Raw genomic sequence first — 24583 nt, forward strand, 5'->3', positions numbered from 1 at the left:
CATGTTAAACACACAAACACTAACAAAAACTGATAAAGATCTGTATATAATTTTCATGATATGAAAATATCGATAGGCCACTGACATAAGCAAAAAAAGTTCTTTATATAATAACCCAATTATGCAGTGGCCCTTTTGATAATCTTTTAAAATTGTTGCACAGGCCTTAGGTTTCTGACGACTAATATAGAAAATGTACATATCTAAGTAAAAAAAAGTCATTGATTTTTTAAAATAGTTTTTATTATAAAAGTAAAAAAAAAGAGAGGGCAACATGGAACTAGCAGGATGTTTGACCACAAGTACATCAGCATCTGGTTTGAGAAACTAGAGCATCAATATCTGGTTTGTTAGAAATAGTTGCAATTCTCAGTGACTTCTCAAAGGGCTCATCAGATATTTTGGTTTTATTTATTTATTTTATTACTAGTAATATAATTACCGAAAACTGTTATAATTAGCGAGAACAGTTGTTCTTAGTGTATATCTAGTTACAAACACACAAATAACTGTTGTGAAAGTCATTCGGAATAGTTCTTCTCTGTGAGATTCTGCCATCAACTGTCAATACAGGAAGGTTCATTTGTTCCACGTTACTTTTGATTTTTTAATAAATTGCATTTTAAAATTCAATTTTGCTTAGTGATTATGTAAACTATTAAGTTGGTTCCAAAGTCAAAAGTATAAAACAATACATTTTCAAAAATCTCTCTCTTACATCCATAGCCCTACAGGAAATCTTTTTTTCTTTAATTCTTGTTCAAGTACAGTTTTCTGTCTTGTATTCCCAGCCCTGCTCCCCCAGTGCTCCCCACCTCACTCCCATTTCCGGCCCCCCACCTTAGTTATTGTCCATGTGTCCTTTATACTTGTTCATGTGAGTCCATCCCCTTTTCCCCTGTGATTCTCTCCCGTCTCCCCTCTGGTCCCTGTCAGCCTGTTCCATATTTCAGTGTCTTTGGTCATATTTTGTTTGCTTGTTTGTTTTGTTGTTTAGCTTCCTGTTAACAGTGATATCATATGGTATTTGTCTTTCACCGCCTGGCTTATTTCACTCAGCATAATGCTTTCCAGTTCCATCCATGATGTCGCAAAAGGTAGGAGCTCCTTCTTCCTTTCTGCAGCATAGAATTCCATTGTGTAAATGTACCATAGTTTTTTGATCTAGTCATTGACTGATGGGCATCTATGTTACTTCCAACTCTTGGCTATCGTAAATTGTGCTGCTATGATCATCAGGGTCCATAGGTTCTTTTGGATTGGTGCTTCAGGGTTCTTAGGATATACTCCTAACAGTGGAATTGCTGGGTCAAAAGGCATGTTCCTTTTTAGTTTTCTTAGAAAATTCCATACTGTTTTCCATAGTGGTTATACCAGTGTGCAATCCCACCAACAGTGAACTAGGGGCCCCTTTTCTCCACAACCTCTCCAGCACTTGTTGTTTGTTTCTTTGTTTATGATAGCCATTCTGACTGGTGTAAAGTGGTATCTCATTGTGGTTTTAATTTGCATCTCTCTGATAGCTAGCAATATTGAGCATCTTTTCATGTGTCTCTGGGTCCTCTGTATGTCCTCCTTGGAGAAGTGTCTGTTCAAGTCCTTTGCCCATTTTTTAATTGGGTTGCTTGTCTTCTTTGAGTGAAGTCGAGTGAGTTCTTTGTATATTTTGGAGATTAAACCTTTGTCTGAGGTATCATTGGCAAATATGTTTTCCCAAACTGTTGCTTCTCTTTTTATCTTGATACTATTTTCCTTAGCCATGCAGAAACTTTTAATTTTGATGAGATCCCATTTGTTCATTCTTTCCTTTATGTCCCTTGCTCTAGGGGACGTATCAGTAAAAATCTTGCTGTGTGGAATATCTGAGATTTTCCTGCCAATGCTCTCCTCTAGGGCTTTAATGGCTTCACAGTTTATATTTAAGTCTTTTATCCACCTTGAATTAATTTTGGTGTATGGCGTAAGTTGGTGCTCGAGTCTCATTTTTTTGCATGTAGCTGTCCAGTTCCCCCAACACCATTTGTTGAAGAGGCTATCTTTACTCCATTTTATGTTAGTGCCCCCTTTGTCGAATATTAATTGACTGTAGATATTTGGGTTTATTTCTGGGTTCTCTGTTCTGTTCCATTGGTCTATGTGCCTGTTTTTATGCCAGTACCAGGCCGTTTTGATTATAGTGGCCTTGTAATACAGTTTGATATCAGGTATTGTGGTCTCTCCTACTTTGTTCTTCTTTCTCAAAATTACAGCTGCTATTCAGGGTCTTTATGGTTCCATATAAATTTTTGAAGTGTTTGTTCTATGTCTGTGAAATATGCCACTGGTACTTTAATAGGTATTGCATTGAATCTGTAGATTGTTTCGGGTAGTATGGACATTTTGATGATGTTAATTCTTCCAATCCATGAACACGGTATATGTTTCCATTTATTTGTGTCTTCCTTGATTTCTTTCTTCAGTGTTATGTAGTTTTCTGCATACAGGTCTTTTACCTCCTGGGTTAGTTTTTTTTTTTTTTTCCCANCCCTTCTATTTCTGTGATATCAGTTGTAATCTCTCCTCTTTCTTTTCTGATTGTGTTTATTTGGGTCCTCTCTCTTCTTTTCTTGATGAGCCTACTTAAAGGTTTGTCTATTTTCTTTATCTTTTCAAAAAACCAACTCCTGGATTCATTGATCCTTAGAATTGTGCTTTTAGTCTCTATGTCATTTAATTCTGCTCTGATCTTGGTTATTTCCTTCCTTCTACTTGCTCTGGGCTGTCTTTGTTGTTGTTCCTCGAGTTCTTGCAGGTATCGGGTTAGGTTGTTTGTTTGAAATGTTTCTACCTTCTTTAGGTAAGCATGTATTGCTATGAACTTCCCTCTCAGGACTGCCTTCGCCATGTCCCATAAGTTTTGGGTTGTTGTGAGTTCATTTTCATTTGTTTCCAGAAACTTTTTTATTTCTTCCCTAATTTCAATCTTGACTCATTCGTTGTTTAATAGCATACCATTCAGTCTCCATGATTTTGGGTGTTTTTGGTTTTTTCCTGTGGTGTTAGTTTCCAATTTCAGTCCCTTGTGATCAGAGTAAATGCTTGGTATGATTTCTATTTTCCTGAATTTGTTGAGACTCATTTTGTGTCCTATCATGTGGTCTATTATTGAAAATATTCCATGTGCATTCGAAAAGAATGTGTATTTAGCTTCTTTGGGATGAAGGGCTCTCTATATATATCAATTAGGTCCATTTCATCTAGGGTGTTGTTTAATGCTGCAATATCTTTGTTGATATTTTGTTTGGAAGATCTGTCCATTTTTGACAGTGGGGTGTTAAAATCCCCTACTATAATTTTGTTGCTGTCAATATCTTTCTTGAGGTCCTCTAGGATTTTCTTTATATATTTGGGTGCTCCTGTTTGGGTACATATATATTTACAATGTTAATGTCTTCTTGGTGGATTCTTCCCTTGAGTATTAGGAAGTGACTTTCTGGGTCTCTCTTTATGGCCCTTTTTTTGAAGTGTATTTTGTCTGATATGAGAATTGCTACCCCGGCTTTTTTTTCTTGTCTGCCTGGAAAATTTGTTTCCATCCTTTCACTTTTAGTCTGTGATGTTTTTTTGACCTGAGGTGGGTCTCTTGTAGGCAGCATATGTGTGGGTCATGCTTTCTTATCCATTCAGCTATTCTATGTCTTTTAATTGGTGCATTTAATCCATTTACGTTTAAGGCTATTATTGAAATGTACTTATTCATTGCCATTTGTGTACCTGTGTTCCTCTCTCTCTCTCTCTCTTTTCCTTCCTTTCTTAAAGCAGCCCTTTTAGTAATTCTTGTAGAGCTGGTTTGGTGGAGGCATATTCTTTTAGACTTCTTTTTTCTTGGAAGCTCTTTATTTGGCCTTCTATCTTGATTGAGAGCTTTGCTGGGTAAAGTAGCCTTGGTTGTAGGCCTCTGTTTCTCATTACTTGGAATATTTCCTGCCATTCTCTTCTTGCTTGGAATGTTTGCATTGAGAAGTCAGTAGCCAACCTTATTGGGACCCCCTTGTATGTCACTTCCTTTTTCTCCCTTGCTGCCTTTAGGATTCTCTCTTTGTCTTGGAGTTTTGCCATTTTAATGATGATGTGTCTTGCAGTAGGCCCCTTCGGGTTCCACCTGATTGGGACTCTCTGCAGTTCCTGGATCCGTGTGACTTTATCTCTCATCACATTAGAAAAATTTTCTGTTATTACTCTTTCAAGTAGGTTTTCTATTTCTTCTTCTTCTTCTTCTTCTTCTTCTTCTTCTTCTTCTTCTTCTTCTTCTTCTTCTGGTATTCCTATTATTCAGATATTATTACATTTCATATTGTCTTGCATTTCTCTTAAACTCTCCTCATTGTTTCTGATTCTCTTTTTCATTACTTACTCTGGGAGATTCTTTCTACCCTGTCCTCTAGCTCACTTATGTGGTCTTCCATCTCATCGATCCTACTTTTCATACCTTTTACTGTGTTCTTCAGTTCAGAAATTGTATTCTTCATTTCTTCTTGGCCTTTGCTGATGGTTTGTATTTCCTTTTTCATGTTGATATAGTGTGTGGAGAGTTCATTGTAGCTTCCCTGTAGTTTCTGGTAGTTCGTTGTAAGCTCTTTGAATTTCCTGATAACCAGTGCTTAAATTCAATATCTGATAGTTGACTTGCCTCTCTTTCATCTAACATTCTTTCTGAGACTTCCTCCTTTTCTTTCATTTGGGGATGGTTCCTTTGTCTTCCCATTGTTTGTGATGCTCTTCTTGTTGGGCTCAGCTTCTTAAATTGATCTGTTCTGGTTCCCTGGTGTGAACTTCTGTGGTAGGATACCTGTGAAATTCAGTGGTGCAGTCTCCCGCAGGTATCTTTGTGTTCTCTGCTTCCACCTACTCTTCTGGTTGGTTTCCAGCTGGTCAAACCTTTTCTTCTGGTCTCACTAGCTGCAGCAGCCTGAGGGGCTATTAGTGTGGCCTTTCTTCCTTCTCAGTGAACTCAACCGGTCTTGCCAGTGCCCTCCCTAGATCCAGACTGGCGCCACTCTCCAGCGCCCCACTGAGAGCAGATTTTTCCCCAGGCTTCCCAGCCCTGTCCTGGTGTGAGGGCGTGTACTCCCAGCAAGGCTTTCCTGGTCTCCGAGGCTTGGGTGCGGACCTTTCCCTGTGCTGTGGCAAAACACACAGGGTAACTCACAATTCTCCCAAGTGGGCAACCATAGCCTGACTCCCAGTGTTTTTCAGTCTGCACCAGCTGGGTAGGGAGGGAACTGATGACTGGCTCTCTTCCAGGGGCCTTGCTAGCAGCCTGAGACTCCCTGAGACTGTGGCAGAGCTGGCTCAGACCCCGCGCTACAGGGAATGCATGGGCGACTCTCAATTCTCCCAAGCCGGCAACCACAGCCTGACTCCATGGGTTATCAGAGCTCTCTGGTTTGCTTCCTAATGGCCACTCCTCTTTCTGCCACTACAGGCAAACCAATCTTTCCTGGTGTTTTCCAATCTGCGCCCTGCCAGATAGGGAGGGTGATGATGACTGGCTCTCTCCAAGGGTCATTGTTGCCCGCCCTTGGCTCCCAGAGACCAAGGCAGCCCGGCCAGGGCCCTGGCGCAGCCCAGTGGAGGGCCTACAGCCTCTGCGCTATTCCCTCATACCTTGTTAACCTGCGGTTGTCTCCTCTCCTCCACCTCTGGTCATTCAGTATCCGCTACACTTTCTGGAGTCCTACCTTCCTATATGCTGGGTCCCTGTTGGCTATCCACTGCGCTCCTCCACAGATCAGCCCGGTTTTTCTCCGGTATGTTGGTGGAAGTGAAATCATTTGTCCTACTCTGCTGCCATCTTCTCAGCCCTAGATATTTTGGTTTTAATTTTACTCTTAATGTGTTTCATTCTTGAAAATAGTTGTTTGCAGGTGTAGGTGCTGCCAAATAGCGATGATGTGAATAATGTGTGATTGTGAAGCAAGGGACATTTGTCTCTGGGAAGAAAGAATCTATAAAAATCCAGTAAAGAGACATAATCAAGTTTTTCTTTATGTCAAAGGTCAGATTGAAGCTCCATGGGTTCCATTTGAAAATTGGCAGGTAACATATTTATGCCAACTGAAAATGGAGCCACAAAGATAGCAAAATATTGATTATTTTCTAGGAAACCTTGAAATCTGTTTTCAAATTCTGATATCAAATAAAAAAGCAAGGCTGCATATTTTTTGCTATTCATAGGACTGTGTTTAGATCATGTATTGAAATGCATAAAATTGTTCGCCCTAATTTAAGATTGCCATAATCTCAGTTTCATTTCGAATGCTGTTATGGTTTGAAACATGGTATTGATAAGCTGGTTTTCACCTTGAAGATGCATGTTTAATTCATTTAAATGAGCAATAAAATCCGCTAAAAATGTAAATCTGTAAGCCAGTTTTCATTGTCAAGTTGTGGCACAAATTTGTTTTTTGATTCCATAAATGACTTGATAACATGTCGCAAATCATAAAATCCTTTCAACATTTTATGGCCTTGACTTAGCCATCTTACTTCCAGAAAGCAAATGATGTTGCCATAGTCAGCATTAATACTTTTAAGGAATTCCTGGAACTGGCTATGATTTAGTCCCTTGGCCCTTATGACAGTCTTAATGATGATTTGCATGATGTTATCCATTTGTAAAGCTTTTGTGCATAAATTTTCTTGTTCTACTATGTGATGATACTTCACCAAAAGGGAGTTTTAGGTGGCAATTACATTGTCTTCTCTTAATTCTACAAGCCCTTCTCTTACCCACCATCACCAAGGCACCATCTGTAACTACACCAGATGTGTCGACAATAGACAAGGAAAATCTCTTTAATGTATTTTTTACTGCCTCATGTAAATCTCTTGATTAAGTTGTGTCCTTTAATGGCACTACAGAAGCCAGTTCCTCAGTGACATGATATTCATCATCAATGCCTCTGGTAAAAATGGCCTGCTGAGCCGTATCTGTAACGTCGGTGCTACAAACCATCGCCAAAGCGTGACATTTGAGACTAGCAGCTTTACTCTCCAGACTTCGGTCTGTAGATTTTCCAGTTTCTTCGATTCATGTGGCTATGGTCTGGTGAGACAAACTGAATTTAGAAATACTGATTTTAAAAATCAGTAACTTTTAAAAATATTTTTCAGAGAATTGAGATTGCAGGACAAATGGCATCATAAAATCTGAAAAGATAGTTTATTCAGAGAAATATACTAGAGATCTGCTTAGTTGAAACAGAAGCCACAAAGTGGTAGGAACACTTAATTGATAATATTGATGAATTACTTGAAGTTTTATTAACTAGCTGAGTGAGAGGCCCCTTAGAACTGCAGTTTTGGGGAAACCCACACTTTTGTGGGCTTCTTATAGGAACCTGTCCAAATGTTCAATTTGAAGGTCTCAGTAAGCTCCCTCACTGAAGGGGAGGGAATGAGGAATCATTGAGAAATATATAGAGATTTTTCTCATACTCCACCACAGGCCCATGATCTGAGGAAAAAACTTTGCCAGAAAGTTTATCACTTGGGGATCTTCCCACTCAGGCCACAACCAGGCTTGATGTTTTAAGAAAAGTAACATAGTGGACAGGGGTCAGGACTTCAAGGAAACAGACTGGGGATATTGCAGTCAGAAAGGAGAATAAGTGTTGGAGGAAATAAAGCTATACCATTGAGAAATAGCTGTGAAAATAACAACCCTGTAATACAGACCCACTAAAAGACTGAAATTTAATTAGAATACTACAGAACCTTTCCCCTCCTCAATACTTCACCACTACAGCAACTGGACTCGAGTATAATTGCAGTAGATTATAGCTGAAAGAGCTGAAAAACAGACTGTAACAGAGGAAAGTCAAATGAGATAATGGTAAGGGCAATGGGTATAGTCAAAGCCTCTGATATCGATATATATATGAAAGAGCTGAAAAACAGACTGTAACAGAGGAAAGTCAAATGAGATAATGGTAAGGGCAATGGGTATAGTCAAAGCCTCTGATATCGATATATAAACAAATTTTAATCATGGCCTGAATTCTAGCTACATTAACATAAATCATCACATTTAAGGTCAACTTATTTCAGGTCCTATTACCCTATTACATGTCTAGCTTTCAACATAGCATTCCGAAGCATGTAAAGGTAGAAAATTACAAAATGAACAAAATAATCAAGATAAACAGTCTCAGATATGACACAGGTGCTGGCATTATTGAACAGGAGACATGCAAGAATAGATGAGTGAGATAAAATGAGAAATGGAAATTTTAAGAAAGAAAAAGGAAATGTGATCATGAAAAATACTATTACACTGTGACCAAATATGATTTATCCCAGTCATGTAAGACTTGTTCAGCATTCAAAAATCAATGTAATCTCAAGAAAAATCACATTATATTAATAGAAACTGAAAAAAATTTGAAAAACTCAAAACCCATTCATAATAAAAGATACTTAGAAAACTAGGTATAAATGGAACTTCCTTCAGATAATTTTTAAAACCCCTGCAACATACAGCTAACATACTTAATGGTGAAAACCTAGAAGCTTTTCTCCTAAGATCAGAAGTAGGCAAAAATGTTCTCTCTCACCACTCTTTTCAATATCATGTTTGAAATCCTAACTGATAATATAAGACAAAATATGCAATAAATGCCATATAAGTTGGAAAGAAATAAATCTTTTTTGTTTGTAGGTGGCAGAATTGTCTACATAAGAAATTTGAAAGAATCAATCCAAAACTCCTAGAGCTAATAAGCAATTCTAAGTCAAGTTGCAGCATATAAATTTAATATGCACAAGTCAATTGCATATCTATATCCTAACAGTGAACAAGCATAATTGGAAATGACACACAATACTACTTACAGTAGATCACAAACACTGAAATATGTATAAATCTAACAAAATATGTATAAGGTCTATATGAGGAAAACTATAATACAGTGATGAAAAAAATCAAGGAATAACTAAAGAGATGGAAGATGTAATATTGCCAAGATGTTAGCTCTTTGCAATCTGACCTGTACACTCAACAGAACCCATATAAAATTCCAGGAAGTTATTTAGTTGCTATTAACAAACTGATTCTAAAGTTAATATAGAAAGGAAAGAGACCCAGAATAGTAAATACATTATTAAAAAAGAACAGTGTTGGGCCCTGGCTGGTGTAGCTCAGTGGATTGAGAGCGGGCCTGTGAACCAGACAATCGTGGTTTGATTCCCAGTCAGGGCACATGCCTGGGTTGCAGGCCAGTTCCTGGCAGGGGCCAGTTCCCAGTAGGGGATGCATGAGAAGCAACCATACATTGATGTTCCTCTTCCACTCTCCTTCCCTTCCCCTCTAAAGATAAATAAATAAAATATAAAAAAAAAGAACAGTGTTGGAGGACTCACACCATCCAACCGTAAGATTTGACAACATAAAGCTACCATAATCAAGATGGTTTGGTATTAGTGAGAAAATAGGGAAACAGATGGAACAGAATAAAGCCCAGGAATAGATATATGTAAGTAGAGCCCATTGATCTTTGACAAAGGAGCAACAGTAATGCAATGGAGTAAAGATATTTTCTTTTTCAATAAATGGTGCTGGAACAAGTGGACATCCATATGCAATAATAACAACAAAATAACCAAACCAACAATAGTTATACTTTAGATACAAACCTTACTTACATTCTACATAAAAATAAACTCAAAATTTATCACAGATTTAATGTAAACCTCAAAACTATAAAATTGCTAAAACATAACAGGAGAAGTGTAGATGATCTTGGATATGTCAATAATTTTCAAGCTACAACATAGAAGGCACCATTCATGAAAGATGTAATTGATAAGCTGGAGTTCATTAAAATTTTCAAAACTTCTCATCTGTAAATGACAATGTCAAAAATGACTAAATAAGCCATGGACTGGTAGAAAATGCCTGCAAAAGACATATCTGATAAAGGACTGTTATCCAAAATATACAAACAACTCAAATAAAATTTAACAAACCCATTAAAAAGTGGGCAAAACACCTGAACAGACATCTCAACAAGGACCATATACAGATAGTAAATAAACAATAAGATACCTGACATTATGTGTCATTATGGAATTTTGAATTAGAACAATGAAACGCCACTTTCCATCTATTTGTTTGGTTAAAACCCAAAGCTTTGACAACACAATATGCTGGCAGCAACTTGGAGTATCATGAACTCTCGTCCATTGTAATGGGAATGCAAAATGATACAGCCATTTTAGAATACAGTTTGGCAAGTTTTTACAAAATCAAATGTAATTTTATAATGGAATCCAGCAATTGTGCTCCTTAGTTTTTTTCCCAAGTAAGTTGAAAACCTATGTCCATACAAAAATCTGCATATGAATATTTGTAGCAGTTTTATTCATAATTGTCAAAAGCTGAAAGCAACCAAGATGCACTTTAGTAGGGGAATTGATAAGCTGTGGTATATCCAGATGATAGAATATTATTCAGTGTTTTTTTAAATGAGTTATAAAAATATAATATATGAAGAAACTTCACATTCATGTTACTAAGTAAAAGAATCCAAATCTAAAAAGGCTACATAATATCTGATTTCAATTGTATGACATTCTGGAAAAGGCAAAACTATAGAAATGCTAAAAGAATCAGTGATGGCTTGAGTTTTAGGGAGCAATGGATGAATATGAAGAACACAGAGGATTTTTAGGGCAGTGAAACTACTCTGTATTATACTATAATGGTGGACGAATGTCATTGTATATTTGTTCAAACCTATGGACTGTACAATACCAAGAGTGGACACCAATGTAAACTGTGAACTTTGGATGATAATGGTGCCTTTAGGTGCATCAAGTGTCATAAATACGCCACTCTGGTTAATGCTGGGTGAGATCGTGTACCTAAAATAAAGTAGATTTTAGAAAACAAACACAACCAACAAACCAAACAAGAAGACCAGTAAACCAGGAATGAAGAATGCCTTCTACATAGACACAGACAACAGTATGGTGGTTACCAGAGAAAAAGGAAGGGGAAGGTAGAAAAAGATAAAGGAGGAATAAGTAGAGACGAAGGGAGACATTACTTGGGGTGGCAAACACACAATACAATATTCAGATGATGTATTATAAAATTATACACCTTAAACCTACATAATTTTATTAACCAATGTCACCCCAATAAATTCAATTAAAAAAAAAAGAATTCCGTGAGTGCATCAGTAGACTCATAGCCCACATCCAAGGAACAAAGCAGTGAACTGGAAGGTAGGTCAACAGAATCTTCCAAAACTGAAGTACAAGGAGAAAAAGAAGTGCAAAAATAAAATAAAACAGAGCTTTGAGACTATATCAAAGTGTAATATACTTATAATTAGAATATATGAAGAAGATAGAACTGGCCAAAAGAAATATTTAAAGTAACAATGGCTGAGAAATTTCCCAAAGTATTGAAACAAAGAACCACAGATCTTAAAAGCTCAAATAATAAGAAATAAGATAAGTACTAAAAACCAAATGCATACATACATACACATACATAGGAACATCATACTTAAGCTGCAAACAAACACAAACAAAAACAAAGACTAAGAAAAACCTGGAGAAAAGATGAGAGATTTGGAGGATATGGGGGAGTCACCCTACCTAGAAAGAAACAAGGATAAAAAGGGAACAAGAATTATAGCAGACTTCTGAGAAGCTATTCAGAAAAGTAGACAGTAGAATGAAACACTAAAACACACACACACACACACACACACACACACACATGCTTAGAAATCTGCACATCCGGTGCAACTATTTCTCAAAAGTAGAAGAGAAACACTTTTTAGACAAACCAAAACTAAACGAACAAACAAGTGTTGGTGAGGATGTGGATAAAAGGGAACCCTGGTAGACTGTTGGTGGGAATGCAGACTGGTGCAGGCACAGTGGAAAACAGCATGCAGTTTCCTATGCAGATAAAGTTTAACAAGTTTGAAACCACTATACTTGTATACTGGAATTAAGTAGTGAAGTTCATTATTTGTGGATGGTAATGCCAGATTTCCCAGCACTGGAGTGAGAGGTTATGGATAAGCAATGAGAGGGAACTAGACTGACCCGTGTGATGATGGATTAGAGTTTGAGACATCAGTATGAATTCATGCATGTTTTGCTTAATATTGATACCAATACCTATACATTTCTTTGCTCTCTCAGCTAAAGAATTAGAAGCATTATCATCCCAATAGCAATTAGAATGCCTAACACCAGGAATTTGGTTTTTAATGCCTGTCTCTAATATTATAGCTTCTTGGAAAAATAATTTACTCTTGGACTGGGGCAAATACACAAGATGAATCTGGAGCATTTTGTAGTTCTATAAAGTAAAGATTTACTAAGATTAAAAACCACAAAGACGGCAATGGGGTTATGATTAAGGGACAAAGGAACCAAACATAAAGCTTCCAAAGTCCAAAGCTGAAACCATTTGAGAAACAAAATTAATAAAGTAGTATTGGATGATCATAAAAACATTAAATCATTATCCTCGAGTCCATACCAATATCAATTACATGACTGAGTAAATAAAAAAATGACAGAATAGGCAAACTTCCTCAACAGAGGAGTTCTAAACAATTTATGTAGGTACTCTCTCCTCAAGTAGGTGGGTCAGAAATCCCTACCCTTTCAACGTAGACTACACATAATGACTTCCTCCCCAAGAACATAGCTTGGAAAAGGATGAAAAGGAATAACTTTTAAGGAGAGAAATCAAACAAACACTGCCCATGCAAGTGACCAAGATAAACACCAGCAGTCATCTGTAACTCTGTAATTATTCAGAGTTTAGAATGATATACTCCCATTCTAAAATTAAAGTTACTGAAAAAAAAGGAAAGTATTTTTACATAAATATATCACTTCCTATCTGCTCTTTCAACCAGTCTTTTTTGTGGAAGGGGTAGTGGTTCGTCAGATTCTTAAACATATAGTTTAAAGAGAACATTAGTAAAGATGAGGAAATGTAGTTGGAATCCAAATTTGACCACTAAGAGATTTTCTTGGAGTCTTTTTTTTCTGTGTAAAATGAGGAGTCTGTAGTTTCTATAAAGCCCTGATATGGTTTTTACTTTTTATTTTTTAAATATTATATTTATTTATCTTTAGAGGGGAAGGAAAGGAGAGAGGGAGAGAAATATTGATGTATGGTTGCCTCTCGTGTGTCCCCTGCTGGGAACTGGCCTGCAACCCAGGCACGTGCCCTGACTGGGAATTGAACCATGATCCTCTGGTTTGCAGGTCCACATTCAGTCCACTGAGATACACCAGCCAGGGCCCAAAGCCCTGAAATGGTTTTTAAAATGAGTTTTTGTAAAATAGAAATTTTTCTGGGGTATAAGTTTATGGTTTTGACCAAATTCTAAAAAGCATCTATTACCCATAAAATGGTTAATACTCTCTTGCCCTGCTAATTTCATTCTGTGAACATCTGGAGGATGCTAATCTTTACCAATGTTTACAAATATCAGTAAATACACAACTGATTTTTAAAACACCATTTGAGTTCTATAGGAAGGTGATGATAGTTAATAGTAGAGGATGGAGTCTGAAAGGACTTCAAAGTTGGCAAGAACCATGGAGTCCATGTCATTTTAAGCCCTATTTCATCAGTGGAGGTGGTAGTCAAGACTCGGAAAAATAAATTTACAGCACATCAAAGGATCTCAGATATTTTACACTATTCCTTATAGTCCATGAGAATGAGCTGCTATAGGTCTAAGAGAATGTCAATGTCAGTTCTAAGCAAGATAAACTAAAATATCTAATTCATAATTTGAATGCCTCATTCATTTTTTGTTGTCATTCTTTAATTTACTTATGCTTTTAGCAAACAGTATGTTTCTAATATGTGCCAAGCACAATGTTAAGTGCTTTGGATACAGAAAATTATATATATATATATAATTTCTTGAATACAAATTAAGTGTTTTAGCTCATTTAATTCTCAAAATATTTTAAAGACAATAACACGGAGACTCATTACTTATCTCCATGAGACAAGAGATTACAAGTCATTACATTACTTGTCTATGCTTATTCAGATGATAAAATGCATATTTGACCTTCTAACTGAGACCTGACTGTCCCACAGACTTTATTCTTTTACCTTCTTTACCTCTTCCCCTAACATCTGCCCTTAGAGAACTTAGAGGTTTGGAGGAGAAGTAGACATATAAAACAATAATAGGCAAAAACAATGTCAAAAACAATAACAACAATAATAAAATACCCAGCAATATTAGTCAACATAAATTGAACAAATTGTTTGTTGAGAGTCTTATTTCATTACTCACATCCTTTTTATATAATAAATTGAAAATATAAAGGTTAGAAGAATTCTATTCAAAGTCAGCATTTTTTAAACTATCAAAATGACAAACTTTAAAGCTAGAATAGTCTTCCAAGATTGTCTGGCATTGCTTCCCTTAACCAGGATCACATAGGAACCAGAGCTAGATTAGAAACATTGAGGACTTCCGCTCAAGATGGAGGCATGAGTAAACACGCTTCACTTACTCACACAACCACAGAGAAAATTACAACTAGACCTCAAAACAACTAACACCCAGAACTGTCAGAAAATTGAGCTATATGGAAGTCTGACAACCAAGGATTCAAAAAAGCCACATTCATCTAGAAGGGTAGGAAGGGCAGAGACTCAGAGATGGATGGAGAAGCTTGAAGACAAGGTGTGGCACAGAGAGGAGGTGGTGGTGGAACAAGCTATCCCATATTTACATGTAGTGAATAAAAACAGGGAGGGATATCTTTGGAGTGAGCAAATCCAGCCCTAGGCTGTACTGCACAGCTCATGTTTCCAGCATCAGGAAGATAAATCCCCATAACTTCTGGCTGTAAAAACCAGTGAGGTTTAGGGCAGCGGAAGAAACAGCCAGATTTACTGGAGACGCCACTTGAAGCAACCATATGAACTTAAAACTTGTGTAGACTCACCCGTTCCGTAATTCAACATCAGAGCAATAGCAGGAAGGGCACCAGTCACACAGGAATGCATGTGGCAGGCAAACCTCCAGAATCCGGACAGCCCCATTGTCCCCTCCCCAAACCCTGCCCCTACACAGAGCCACAAAGCAGTGAAGCAGGTCGCTTCACTCTGGTGATTACCTAGGACTCCGCCCCACACAATTCACAGGTGCCTTTTCTACAATAGGTCACACCACTAAGACAGAGTCAAAACAGCTCTAGCTGATACAAACAAACACAGGGAGTCTATCACATTGAGATGATAAAGAAATATGGCCCAAATGAAAGAATAGAACAAAACCCTCAAAGAGAACTATACCTATCAGATGCAGAGTTCAAAACACTGGTAATCAGGGTACTCAAAGAACTCACTGAGTACAACAATATAAAAAAGACACAGGGAAAAATGAAGGTTTACACTGAGTGAAAATTTTAAAAAATCTACATTGGGAACCAACATTGAAGGGGATGAAGCTGGGATTCAAATAAATAATTTAGAACATAAGTAAGAAATAAGCATTCAACCAGAACAGCAAGAAAAAAAGAATTGAAAAAAATAGTATAATGTGCCTATGGGACATCTCCAAATGTACCAACATCCTAATCATAGGGATGCCAGAAGGAGATGAGGAAGAACAAGGAATTAAAAACTTATTTGAAAAAATAATGAAAGAAAACTTCCCCAGTTTGGTGAAGGAAATAGACATACAAATCCTAGAAGCACAGAGAGTTCCAAATAAGTTGAATGCAAGGAGAACCACACCAATACACATCATAATTAAAATGCCAAAGATTAAAGATAAAGAGAGAATCTTAAAAGCATCAAGAGAAAAGTAGAGATTACCTACAAAGAAGTTACAATAAGACTGTCAGCTGATTTCTCAAAAGAAACTTTTCAGGCAAGAATGAACTGGCAAGAAATATTCAAAGTGATTAAAAGCAAGGACCTGCTGCATGCAAGATTACTCTATCCAGCAAAACTATCATTTAGAATGGAAGGGCAGATGAAGTGCTTCCCAGACAAGATAAGGCTAAAGGAGATCATCATCACCAAGCCATTATTACATTAAATGTTCAAAAAATTATTTAAGGAAAAGGAGATCAAAACCATAAACATTAAAATGGCAACATATTCACAATGATCAACAACTGAATCTAAAAAAAAGTAAGCAAACAAACAGAGCAGGAACAGAATCATAGATAGATATGGAGATCATTTGGAGGGTTACCAGCTTGGAGGGGGAAAGGGAAAAATGGGGGAAAAGGTGCAGGGATTAAGAAGCAAAATTGGTAGATACAAAATGGACAGGATATTAGTACTAGGCATGATCCACGGACATGAACTAAGGGATGGGATTGCTGGAGGGAATGAGGGTACTGGGCGGAAGGGAGCAAAGGGGGAAAACTGAGGCAACTGTAATAGCATAATCAATAAAATATATTAAAAAAAAAGAAACATTGCCTCAGAACTCAAGACTTATGGCCACATAGTTTATTCAAGATACTATTTTATAGTTTTTTCTTGATAAAATACCAGCAAAATGGTATCATAAGACTTTATTAATTGTATGTTTTTGTTCTGTTTTAGCTGATAAAATATCTTAGTGTTCTTAGGCTATTGCTCAATTTTCTGCCTTGGATATTAAATAAAATTTAGTTTTACCTACTATTATAAGGAATAAAATAATAACTTTTTTGTATAGTGTTTAATAAAATTTTTAAGTTTTCACATGCCCACATGGAATGAGGTTATAATTTTATTAAAGGCATATGGGGAATGGCTGGAACTGCTCATATATGCTCAGAATAGCTTGTTATTAAACTTTCAGGAATTTTGCAAACCAGTTTTTAAACAAAGGCAATATTTAAAAATAAAGTACATAAACTTAGAGCTAAATAACATTAAAAATGAAGGCAAAAATAATCAGATTTATCAACTTAATTCTTTTACTGTTACTATGCTCTTCAGGTCTATACTCATTGCATCTGTGAGGCAGAGCCTTATTAGACAGCGCTACCACACATCTCTTCTTTTTCTGCATTCAGTGTCACGGTTTCTATGGTTTAAAGTTGGCCTTGGTTGTAGTTGTTACACAATGGAAATTGACATATACTGCAATCCAGGGATATTTTCCTCATGTATCAGCATGCCACTGGGAACAGGAGAATATCACAAATGTCAATTGTCTCCTCCAGCCACAAAGGCAAGCCTTGTTTGATATTTTAATCTGGTGCTTATGTTAACTCCTTTTGTACAATATCAGATCCCAGTTTGGTATATTCTATGTAAAAAATCCTAAATAGATTTGAGCCTAAGAAACTTGGGGACGAGGTAAATGTGATACTTGCAGCCATCACTACTTGCTTCAAACTGTGAGGGGACACCTCTGAGGACCAAAGCCAACATGCTAAGGATGGTAGAGGAAGAAAGAGAACTTCAGTCATTGATGATCTTATCAAACCACTGAATGAATTAATTCTGGACTCACATTTCAGACATCTTGTAATGTGAAAAATACATTATTTTAAAGACACTTGTAATTGGGGTGCTTATTACTTACAACAGAAAGTAACCTAGCTAATATACCAATTACCCTTTTTATAGATAAAGTCAGCTAATTTCTACAGCCAAGACAAGAAAGTTCACTTAAGGTCTTATTAGCACTTCTATTTTAAAGGCTTGTTTTTTTATTTTTAATTTTAAGTATAACTTTGACTTAATTATAGCCTCCAGTCTACGAAAGTGTTATTTGAACCTAAGTTCTTTATGTAAAACATAATCAGAAAGAAACTTTTTAAAAAGTATGAAACTCCAAATTTATATTCACATAATTATTAGTGCTGATGACTATGACAAATATTCAATATCTAACCTCAAATAAATATAGTTTTCTCTAGCAAAATAAGTGACATAAGAATTCAGTTATTTAAATATTTACGCCTTTTTTTATTTTTGGAGGCTGTTTATAGTTACAACATACTTACTTATCAAATATGTTATCAGTAAGCATGCATCCAAGTATAAACCAATGAGTAACATTTCATTAAACACCATTCTTTCAATTCCTTGGACATACAAATGGCTCTAGAAATAACATCTACTGAGCTGATTTTATACTGTTAAAAATATGATACCTTAACAAAGAAACTCCATTTTTGTTGAATAAATAAGAAGTAAACGCTATACATTAACCAGTAAAGTGTCACATTAATGGACAAAAGTAATACCACTGACACAAAAAGAATGATTACAAGTTAGGGGGGAGTCATTTCTTCTATGCAGCAGAGGGGCCAAGAACAGTGAAATAGATTTTTATGGTAAGTATAGTGTCGTATGTTCTAAAAAAAAAATACAATGGAAAGTGTTCAAATTCAACCTACACTCTGAATTCCAATATTCTATTGAAAGAAAAGTGAGGGAGAAAAAGAAATAATTAATATTAATAAGTGATTTGGATTAGACAGTGAAATTGTAAAAATACAATATTGTTTGATTTTTTGCTTTTTTGTCTTGTGAGTTATCAGGGATCTGGAGGGCAGCTAAAGAAATTCTTTGCAGCTTATAAGAAGAACAAAATGATGCATTATTTTAAATTTAAGCTTATTTTAATTGATGGTTCTCTAGTAAGATAATTTGAATGTAATCTTGTAATTGGCTCAATGTATATTAAAAAGTAAACATTTATATGTGTTTATTCAGTCATATATATTTGCAAAAAATAGATTTGCTATTTTAAAGTGATATTAGTGGAACTTATATTTGTGACCATATACAAACACTAACATTGGACAAAATATATGAGAAAACTTTTCAGGTATTGACAACTAATAGTGAAAGCTTGCTATATTTGAAAGAAAAAAAAATCACGAAGTGTGTTCCTTGATTGTACGTGCTTTCCACCTGAGAACAATGTCCTAAAACTCTTGACACAGGAAGCTGAATCTTAAGCAGAGTACAGAGGTCCCACCGATGTTGGAGTTCAGGGCAGAATTTAGGGTTGCTGCTGTAGCAGGAATCTGAAGGAGAAGGCACCAGGAGGAGGACCTTTGCTGAGTGGAGAATTACAAAAATTGCACAGGTGTTTCTATCAGGTCTCCAGCTGAGGGCTGAGCTTCCCAAGATCAGGAAGAGACAATGTGAGGCTTACAAGCAAGCAAGTGCTCCAGAGATGAGAGCAGAACAGAAAGACTGCAGACTGTGTCTTATCGGGAGATACTGATGTTCCAGAAGTAGATAGAGTGGAGGTTCTTGTTAATGTCCTCAGCATTCAGCTGACATATCAGAGAGACCATTCCTTAAGAAGAGGGGCTACGTTCTAGAGCAGACATCAGCATACTTTTTCTGTAGAAGGCCAGAGAGAAAAATTTTAAGGCCTCTGGCTCATATGGTTACTGTTGTAAAGATTTAACTCTGCTCCTATAATATGAAAATATTTGTAGACAATATATAAATAAATAGATGTGACTGTGTTCCAATAAAACTAGTTACAAAGTAGCCTAGCCTTGGCCAGGCTTGACCCACAAGCCATGGTTCATTAACTCCTGTCCTGGACTAAGGCCTACTCTCTACCTACTTTTTTAAAGCCTAAAACTAAGTGTTGATAATACCCACGGAAGATACAGAGCTTATAGGTTAAGTCTTACCAAGTTAGAGGAGGTTGAGAAACACTTTAGGTCTATACAGATATGTCCTAACAAAGCATAAAACTAAGCTAATATAAGTTCAACATAAATACTCAGTATGTAAGCTACTTGTTTGTATAAAAACTCACAAACTTGAAAAAAACCCCACAAAATTCAGTGCACCTACATCATATGACCCCAAATACTCGGTATAAAATTACCTCATACAATTACAAGGCAAGAAAAAAAGTCAGTATCAATAGACTTTGAATTAGCCCTGAGGTTTGATTTAACAAACAGAAATTTTAGGGCATGATAATGAGTAATATCAATAGGTAAAAGGAAAATATATGTTTAATGATAGACAGATGAGGGAATCGAAGCAGAGAAATAAAAATGTAAAAGACAAAAATATAAAATCTACTATTCAAATGTGCAATGAGTAAAATTTAAAAAATCTACCATATGAGCTTTACAGGAGACTGGAGATAGAAGAAAAAAGTATCAATAGATTTGAAGCAAACAGAGATTATCTAACATGAAAAAAGAAGACTGAAGAAAAAATAGCAGCACCTCAAGAACATATGAGGCAATATGAAATAATATTACAAATGTCAAAGTTCTAGAAGGAAAAGAGAGAATGGATGACAAAAGTGTTTAAATAAATAATGGCTAAAATTTCCCCACATTTTATAAAAAAGATACATTTATCAACATTTAAGAAACCCAGGAAACTCCAAGCAGAAAAATATTGGGCTGGCCAAAAAGTTCATTTTTTTTTTCTGTAACATGGGTTTACTAACGCTTAGTTGTCTTTAACTTCATTTGAAACAATTGTTAGATTATATTGTGACAGCTGTCATAATAGCATGCCTTCAAATAAAAACACCTGGATGCTATATTGAGTGAAAACATCCTTCAAAAAAAAAAGGTGCTTTGAAGACATATTCAGAAAAAAAATGTATCAAATTTGTTGTTATCTAGCCTGTACCAACAATGAAAATGTTAAAGAAAATTCTTCCAGCTAAAAATAAATTATAACAAATAGGATCTCAAATATAGCAGAAATAATAAACAGCATCAGATGTAATAAATAACTGGAATGCAGTCAAAGTAGTATAGAGGAAATTTTATAGTTTTAAATATCTATGTTAGAGAACAGGTTTAAAGTAAACGATATGTTTTTATATTAAGATGATAGAAAAAGTAGAGCAAATTGAAGCTTGAGAAAATAAAAAGAAAGAAAAATTAAGATATAAGCAGAAATTAACCCTAGAAACAATAAACAAAGCCAACTGGTAGTAAGACCAATCAAGAAAAAAAATTTAAAAAATCACAAAAGGCAATATCAGGGATAAAAGAAGAGGTATCACCAGAGATGCTGAAGACAGCAAAAAGAGAATATTGGGATGCTATGAGCACCCTTATGCCAATAAATTAGACAACTCAGATAAAATTGACATGTTTTTAGAAAAATATAACTGTCAATATAATTGACTCACAGAGAAATGAAAAAAATTTAGACAGCTCTAAATTTATTAAATAAATTGAATGTGTATCAAAGACATTCTCACACTGACAACTCTAGGCCCAGAAAGTTTCACTGATGAAGTTAATTATATAGTTAAGCAAAAAGTAATATGAATATTACATAAATTCTTTCATAATATAGAGGAGGAAAAAACTCTCCTTGAATCATTGTTTAAAACCAGCATATTCCTGATGCCAAAATGTGGTTAAAACATTACAAAATGAAAGAAAGAAAATTTTATACCAATATCTCTCATGAACATACAGGCAACATCCTAACAAAAATATTAGCAGTATAAAAACTAACAACATTTAATGACATTTAACTTGTTTTACCCCATAAATTTAAAGTTTATTTAAAATTTTAAAACCAATCAATTTAATTTACCACATTATTGGACTTAAAGAAAAAAATCATAATTATCTGAACAGATTCAGAAAATGTGTTTGATACAATTTAGCATCCTTTTGTAGTAAATCTAGGGAGGAAGAGATTCTCTTAGTATAAAGAACATTTACAAAAACCTTCAGCTCATACCTTACTTAATGAAACATTGAATTATTTCTTAAGTGGGGAAAAAGGAGTTTGTTCTTGCCAATTATATTCAATATTATTCTAGAGTCTCCAGTGAAGACAATAAGTCAAAAACAAAAAACAAACACATGCACAATAAAATAAATCATGATCAGAAACATATAAAGTAAACAAAAGAAAATTCTAAGGAATTTACAAAAACAGCCTATTGGAATAAATAAGTTTAGCAAGGTCACATGGTATAAATGCAAGAAAATCCATTAACTTTCCATATATCTATAAAACACATTGAAACATAAACAGTATTACTTACAGTTGTATAAAAATAAAATTATAGCCCTGGCTGGTGTAGCTCAGTGGGTTGAGTGTGGGCCTGTGAACTACACCATCGCGGTTCAGTTCCCAGTCAGGGCACATGCCTGGGTTGCAGGCCAGTTCCCAGCAGGGGACTCACAAGAGGCAACTATACATTGATGTTTCCTTCTCTCCTTCCCTTCCTCTCTAAAGATAAATAAATAAAATATTTTTTAAAAATTAAAAAAATAAAATTATAAAATACTTAGGAGTAAATTTAACAAAAGCAACGACTATATTGAAATACTATTGAGAGAAATTTATCTGTTTTAATGTATGACATTCTGGAGACAATTCCATCATCTACAGCTCTTTGGCAGTGTACTTAGTTTAAACTGTTTCGTTACTAAAATCCACTTTGCAGATGTGTTGTTAATAGAATTAGAAATATAATATGTAAAATAATTGGCATAAAGCCTGTATGGGACAAAGGCTCAGCAAATGGAAATAATTTTGTAATCGTGAGTGATAAGATACAGAGATACTTGTGCTTACTACTTAGTAACAAAGAAATCATGGGCAAGGCTTTAAATGAAGCCAACAAAATATAATTTATATCATAAATGACTATTAATTTTCATAATAGTGAGAAAACCAGGCTTCTTTAGTCCTGTATTCACCACTAAATTCTGAACATAAGAAGTAGTAAACAATGTGTAGGTAGTAAACACACTAGTGTACCTATTATATCCACAGAAGTGGCAAGTGACACAAGAGTGTGTCGGTATGAAGGGTATTTTTCCCCTAAGATGATCAGGACTTCTAATCACGGCCCATTAGATACTGGGCCATACACCTAAATTTGCATATCACCAAAAATCATAACTCTCATTATTATCTGGAATGAGGATCTCAAATGTCTTCATTCAGATTCCCTCTAAAAGCAGAGACTGAGACAAGGACTTGACCGCTGAGACAAAGACTGGAGTTTACTTGGGTGATGGCCCCAGGAAGCAAGAAGAAAGTTACAGGGGACGTAAGATGGGGAAGCAGAGTCACTATGAAGTGATTTATAAAGGTTACTGCTGTGGGCGTTGGGGGCTTGCTTCCACCAGGATCTCTTGAGAGACATACAAAATGTGTCCAGGAATTTTCTACTAAGAGAATGAAGACTAGAACGTCTATCCACAGACTCATGAGTTAAAGATTATTTGGGGGAGCATTAAGTCCTCTAATACTCTCCGCTTACCTGGGCTGAGCCAACTCTTGTAGCAGCAGAGAAAGCCTTGAAGCAGAATGCAGCACACGCAGAGTTTGAGACGAGACTCCATCGCTGTGTGGTGGATCCGAACTGGTGTGGAATGGCCCTGAAATCAGAAATAAGCTGAGGTGACATGACCTCAATTTGAAGAACCAATCTATGACACAAATTTGAAAGCACAGTTTAGGTTTTGTTTACTAATTCTGGGAAGTAGATAGTATATTCTAGAAATACTTTCCTCAAAGGACAATTATTAAATTAAAATATTTAGTGTTATTCTACATAGAAAAAATCACTATGCCCATAAGTAATTTTTTAAATATTTATAAAAATATAGGTAACTTAAAAAATTTAGAGATCAGAAATATATTCTAACCTCATATTCTTTGCAAGTCCAGGTTGCCAGGGCTCTTTGGCCAAAGACTGCAAATAACCAGTGCATAAGTAAGAAATGCTAAACTTTGCCAGAAACAAGCAAACAAACAAAAAGCCAAACTAGAAATGAGCTGTCATTTTCTGCTGAATAAATTGGTGATTTATTTTCTTTTTTAAATTTAATACTCATTGTTGAGTGGGTAACTCCTTATATGGCTAGTTTAAAATCGTTACGCCATCCTGGATGAAAAGAGGATAATCTTTTGCAAAAGCCTTCAGGAATCTCACCATTTGAGCTAACATATTCATTTCTGGAAATTGATTCTAAGGGGAAAAAAATCAGATGTAGACTGTATACAAAGTGCTTCATTGAAGCAATATTTACAATAGCAAAAAATGACCCAAAGGAAATCAATAATAAAATGTCTTCTATGGCTTTCAACAATTGAGTTTGCTTCAGAAGCTTTTTGCCCTTGTTCTGCTCTAAAAATTCCTACTCACAAGTAACACAGGCATCACTCCTGCCTGTGACTCCATAATCCTCTCTGCATGTCTCCAGGATTCTGACCCCACTGCACCAAAACTGCCCTTTCGCTTCCTACAGTGGACTGAGGTTCTTAGAGAGGATGAATCTTTGGATCCCCAGGATCACAGTTATGGAATGACATGAGGAGAGCATTATACATGACACTGATGAGTTCTTAAATACACCAAAAAGCCTGCCAGACACTTTCCACATAATATCTCATTTAGTGCTCACAAAAATGTTATGCTTTGTATGCTTTTAACATTTCCATTGTAAAGGTGAAAAAACTTAGGATAAGCAGTGAAGTTCAGAAATGAGCCTAGGGTTATCTTGCTCTAACTATCAAACTATTAATGATTATAAAGACCTAAAAACAATAATAGCTAACTCACATTAAATAGCT

The 24583-nt window shown here is 35.7% G+C and overlaps 1 protein-coding gene and 1 pseudogene across 4 annotated transcripts in view; both read left to right on the forward strand.

Annotated features, from left to right (window-relative positions):
• Positions 1-24583, forward strand: part of TP63 (tumor protein p63) — a 223298-nt gene that overhangs the window by 17624 nt on the left and 181091 nt on the right. The window lies entirely within an intron of this gene.
• LOC118979458 (acyl-CoA synthetase short-chain family member 3, mitochondrial-like) overlaps positions 6923-24583 on the forward strand; it is a 29411-nt pseudogene continuing 11750 nt past the window's right edge.

Source organism: Sturnira hondurensis, unplaced genomic scaffold (genome assembly GCF_014824575.4).
Source record: "Sturnira hondurensis isolate 20B ecotype Veracruz unplaced genomic scaffold, ASM1482457v3 Scaffold0000396, whole genome shotgun sequence".
Lineage (NCBI taxonomy): Eukaryota > Metazoa > Chordata > Mammalia > Chiroptera > Phyllostomidae > Sturnira > Sturnira hondurensis.